Source organism: Podarcis liolepis (genome assembly GCF_965112155.1).
Source record: "Podarcis liolepis genome assembly, chromosome: 10".
Taxonomy (NCBI): domain Eukaryota; kingdom Metazoa; phylum Chordata; class Lepidosauria; order Squamata; family Lacertidae; genus Podarcis; species Podarcis liolepis.
In genome coordinates, this window is record NC_139562.1 from 8432367 (window position 1) to 8438520 (window position 6154).

A 6154-nucleotide genomic window follows, 5' to 3' on the forward strand; every position below is an offset into this window, starting at 1 on the left:
CCAGGATTGGGGTAGGGTTCAGTAAGAAAGAGACCCCCCCTCCTAAGCATATTTATTCTTTCTTTAGTAGTAGCAACAGACCGAATGGATGTTCAAAAACAGGAGGAAGTGTTTATCATTTGCAAGGATGATTGGCTGGGGCAGCGTAGCCTGTGCAATGCTTTTGCCCGCAAAATTGCAGCTGAAACTGGATTGATTCGGCATGTTCTTCTTCTTTGGTTTGATGCATTCATGTAATCATGTAAACACATTCCAACCAGAGCAAAGCAACTTTGCATTGCATTTAGTTTAATGACAGAATTCAGCCTTGCTATCTTGTTGAAATCAATGAGACTCAAAGGCTTCCCTCCTGACTGGGCCATGCCCCAAATTTGGAAAGCAGGAACTAAATGCTGGTCCAGAGCTTTTTGCACACTTAAACACAGCCCCTCACGCATTTCAGAATCAAGTACAGAATCAAAACACACACTTCTGGCATTGGCATCTGCCTGCCGAAGCTTGATGGATCCAATCCACTGTACTGGAGACCATTGAAATAAATAGGCTTCAGCTTTCTTTAAGTCTGTGCCGAGTCACCATGACACATATTTAGCATCAATTTTGGGTCTTTCTCCAGTGCTCTTTGGAGAGTAGAAAAAGAAACCCGAGTTTCGTTGATGAAATTTGCATCCCATCAAAATTAGCATCTATTGTTAAACTCAGCAGTGTTTGAGTTTCCGATCTGAATGAATTTCCATTTTGGCACCGACACAAATTCGTTTTGCCTGAAATAAGAGGTGGGCAGAATATAAGCAGAAGCCACCTCTGTCACAGTGACATGGAGAGCTGCCTTATAGCAGGTCAGACTGTTTATCCTCATGTTGTTTACCCTGATCTGCAGCAGCTCGCTGGCGTTTCAGACAAGAGAGAGGCTTTTCCCCTCACCTGCTGCTCACTTGGGTTTGTTTTCCAGCTGCACATGGCAGGAATTGAACTTGCAACCTTCTGCATGCCAGGCATGGGCTCTGCTGCCGAGCAATGGTCCACCCTGAAGTCTAGATTCCGCAATGGCAGTTATGAGTCGCTCTGCAACACCAGACATTGACACTACCTACCTGGAGCAAATATTTTGCCAAGTAGGCAGTCTTGTACCAACGCTCAAAAGCACCATATAGCAAAAGGCGTTAATTCCATTGGTGCATTTCCCAGCGAAAGGCTCAGCAACAAGCCCAGCAAGGTTTAATTCCCAAACTCCTGGGCTATGGGCAATAATGACACGGTTCACTTCAGCACTCCTCTGCCTTGTTCCAGGGCTGCCCAACCTCACTGTGATATCAGAGCTGGTCGTTCGATGGCTGGTCATTCGGAGGCGAGGCAGGCAGAGAGGTCAGAGGTTAAGGATGGGAGTGTAGGACCAGGACAAGCTGCAGAAGCACTCAATCTTCTTTCTCCTATTTTTCACTGTGAAATAACCGTGCGTTGGGTCACTTTGCCATCAATGTGACGCAGATCCTACCCATCACAACTGTGCTGTGAACATGTTTGCGAGGATTAAAGGGAGATCAGAAAGTCCCATTCCCACCCTGTGCAACCACGGAGCTTAGGGGGAATGCTTTCAACCTGGCCCAACAGTCGTTTGTTTGCATGCATGCCTCCATTCGTTCCATCTCCATTTCTTTTGGCCTTGAGTCAGCTAACGTTGGTGTGCAGTACAGGATTAACCACTAGGCTATGTCAGCTTAAAAAGCTTAAAAACGGCTTCTGTTATATCTACGTATCTGAGAGTGCCTCTGGATGGCGAATGCCTCCATCCTGCTTCTTTAGAAATCCCCATCCTTTACATTTCCCTCATCCCACGACAGGTGTGAAATGACCCTGTCCTTCTTAGTGCAGGAATTTAAGTTACGGGCTGATACTGGTCGGAGGAGCAGAATCATGGAGCCTGGTACGTTGCAGGGGGCAAAAGTGGGACCTCCGCAATTGCTTCTGCAGGGTTGTGCGGATACAGGAGAAGAGCAGGGTTCACAGGACCAGAATCCAGACGTTGTTGCTCATTTCCGCAATATCTGGAGGGTGGAGACGTCTTGATTTACCATCACAGAACTTACACTTTATGCTCGTTCTCCTGGATCGCCGACGGACGGAAATGATGAACGGATGGAAAGCTCCGGGCTAGGAGAGAGAAAAAGTTTGTCTCGAATACAGAAAACGCTTTTAGACGTGGAAGAAACCAAAGGTTTTTGACAAGCGAAGTGCCACAGGTGACGAAGGTGGGAGATGGCCCACCGCATGGCTTTCTCCGATTCTAAAATGAAAGCGAAGCTGTCGGGAGAGATTCCCAGAGCGTGTTTGGGTCCTAGTTTGTTTGCACACACGAGGAAGGAGAAGGTGGGTTGGGTACATCCGAGGGGGAGGAGATATTGGGGTTGGGGAAAACAAGACCACGTGATTTTGCACAGCTGATGAGGAGGAAACAGGAAGGAACTGAGACTCCGCATGCTCCTGGTTTAAAAGGTTTTTTTAAAAAAACGTCGATGGTTTTGTTTTTTAACATTTTTTTGCTAGCACAGACTCGATCAGGTTTTCGTTTCAAACTTGAGCCCCTCAAAGGAATGAACAGAACGTATCAAAATAACTTGTCAGAAACGGGAAGCAGTGTGCGAACGTCCGCACCCCTAGCCCCCCACCCCATCGATTTCCTCTTTTCTCAGACCTAGGCGTTTAAAACAAATCTCTATTTTGGTTCTTTTTTTATTTTTGTATCTCAGAATTCATATTTGTTGTTTCTTAGTTGATTTCTTTCTTTTCTTTTCAACCTTGGAATTGTGCCACAATTGTGATGTGAGTGTGTGAGCTCTTATCCCACCAAGCGCCTCTGTCTGCAGTCTTGGCTTCTAATTCCCCTCTTCATTTTCTGTTTATGTGTATGTAACCTACAAATGAAGGAAGCAGAAGGAATAATGCGTTATTCTTTGATTTCAAGGATGAGCAGATATCAATGCCCAATACAGTGGTACCTCTGGTTGCGAACGGGATCTGTTCTGGAGCCCTGTTCGCAACATGAAAAGAACACAACCCACAGCAGCACGTCTGCGCACGCGCAGCTTGCAATTTGCAGCTTCTGTGCATGCGTGTGACATCATTTTGCATGTCTGTGCATGCGCAAGCGGCAAAATCCGGAAGCAACCCTTTCCGGTACTTCCGGGTCACTGCGGGACACAACATGAAGCAAGTGTAACATGAGGTATGACTGTAGTAACAATTCAGAACCCAAGTATGGGCTAATCTTCCATTTTAAACACTCAGCTTTCAAATGCAAGGTCCCCCTCCCCCAAATTTGGTCAATTTGCTAAGCGTTGCATCACTTTGTCACAATCCCCTTTCCCCCTTGATTCCTGACCAATTCACCTTGTCCCAAATAATTATAAAAGTCCCGCAGCACCTTGAAGATGAACAAACATATCACAGCATGAATTATATGAAGCTCAAGCCTACTTTGTCAGATAATAATAATATTAATAATAATAATAATAATAATAATAATAATAATAATAATAATTTATTATTATTTATACCCCACCCATCTGGCTGAATTTCCCCAGTCACTCTGGGTGGCGGCTTCCAACAGAACACTAAATTACAATAACCTATTAAACATTAAAAGCTTCCCTAAACAGGGCTGCCTTCAGATGTCTTCTAAAAGTTTGGTAGTTAATTTTCTCTTTGACATCTGGTGGGAGGGCGTTCCACAGGGCAAGTGCCACCACTGAGAAGGCCCTCTGCCTGGTTCCCTGTAACTTGGCTTCTCGCAGCGAGGGAACCGCCAGAAGACCCTCGGCGCTGGATCTCAGATGCAATTGTCCCATTTGGGGTGGGAGAAGGGGGCAAATTGAGAGATCCCAATGATAAGCTGTCACACTACCTATTTAGTATTTAGCAAAATCTTGCACTAAAGTGGAACTAGTATCTGAAACAATGCTGCTCTGTTTTAAGGCTCGACCGAGATCTTTTTCTGCACTGCATGATCTATGGGGTGCAAGGTGTGTCCCAACCCCTCTGCAACATTACAGAGGTTCCTGGGGTGCAGCTGCGAGCTCTGCACGACCCCCTTATTTTTGCCTCTGGACTCTGGAACCTTGATCTATTGTCACTCAAGTAAGAGACTAGAGTCAGGTGAGCCCTGTTTGGCGCACCTTGCACCACAGCTGCATAACCCTTCTCGTGACATCTAAACAACTAGCCAAGCCCTGGGTTATTGCCACCAAACAGATACAAAAAGAGTTTTCCAGCACCGAATCCAGCCGTTGTTCCTGCATAACAAGCGAGGGAATGGGGGAATGGGCTGTTTCTGTCCCCCGGCCCCTTTATATTTCCACTTCCTTCATTTGAGGTCTTTAAACGAAGGCTGGAGGGCCACCCGTCAGAGATACCCACCCTGCGGGGCGTCAATCACCCTTGGATCAATTCCATGATTCCAGGAGATGCCTCCACATGCTGCAGAGAGCAGCAATTCTGTACATATCAGGCTGTGTCCACGCACATAGTGCTTATATATAAAAACCATCTTCCTATCCTAGCAGTGAAATGCGGGTTGAGCTTTCAAGGGAAAAGCCTGGAAGTGCTTCAGAGCTGCTGGTTTTCCATTAAGCAAGACCAAACCAAAGTCCTGCCTGGTTCACTCTATTGGTCAGGAAATCTTGGGGCGACTTAATCATTCAGAGCAACAGGACACCTCAGCTGCTTTTAGCCACATATTGTTCTAGGCATATCCTCCATTCCCACCTGGCTTCCACTTGGAACAGATGAGTCTGGGCATATCCTTAAAAGACAGTGTTGCAAGAAGATACAAAATCAGGAAGGGGGGGGAAATGCTTTGTTGATGTTTGCTGCTGCAGTTGCTGCTTTCCATTCTTTTTCGTTTGTTTGTTTGTTTGTTTGTTTGTTTCATTTCCCCCCGTTTTATTTTATAAGGGACCCCAGTTTCAAAAGCAAAAAGGACTTGTGGAAACGACAACTGCTTAAAATGGAACCCTGTTGTTACTTGGTAAAGCCTCTGTACCTTTGTTATACTTAATTGTATACCTGTGTATGTAAATATAAGGCATTCCTATTTTGCAGTCCAGAACAAAAAAAATAATAAAAATAAAACTATTTGTAATATAGAATAAAGTTTATTAAAAAAAAAAGAACGTGAAAAGAAGCAATAATTTTGTGATGGCTCGGCTGATTGTGTGTGAGTGGCAGTGGCGTAGCGTGGGGGTGCAGGGGGGGCCGGCCGCACCGGGCGCAACATCTGGGGGGCGCGCTCGCACTCACAGCTCTCTGCCCCTACCTGGCTCACTCACTCTCTCACTGCAGTGCTGGCTGTGCGAATCCGATCCGAGCCGCTGGGTCGCCGCCCACTGTGGAGGGGGGGTGCCAGGCGTGCGGTGCGGAGAGAGAGCGAGGGACTATCTGGGGGAGGGACAGTGCAGCGGCCGCCCAGCGCAGCGCTGAGCGCGGGAGAGAACCACACCAGACCAGACCAGGCAGCAGCAAGAAGAAGCTGGCAGCGGCGGCAGGTTAGGGGTTAGGGGGCGCAAATTACTTGCCTTGCCCCGGGTGCTGACAACCCACGCTACGCCGCTGGTGAGTGGTGCGGGGAGAAGCTTTTTCGCACAAACGGTTTCTCCTCGACAGCTTTAGGAGAAGTGCGACCCGATTTGCCATGATGTTCTCCTGTGCAAATTCAGCTTGAAAAGATGGGAGCTCCACAAAGCACGGGTCTAGAATAATGGGAGCTGCAGTATCTGGAAGTGTCAAAGGTTCCTCTGTTGCTGTGCTACAAGATGGAGGGAAGGACTGACTGAGCTTGTAAGACGAGAAGCTTGCACCCTAACTAAAACTGCCACTGAAGATTTGATGCTACAAAATGTGGCAAAAAACATGGTCCTTCTATTCCTCTGCTCCACTGAGCTAGGGGCTGTCGTACATCCTGGACGTATCTGGGTTTCGTCAGAAATAACGTCTGGGCAGAATTTCCAAAAGCCGGTTAAAATGTCCAGGAAAACCTAGACATATATCAGAAGTGATTTATTTTTTGGTGTGTTTATTAAATAATAGCTCAAAAACTTCTTCTTTTTCTTTTTGGTGATTTTGCAGAAAAGCTTTGCCCCCCCCCCCCAAGCTCAACTTT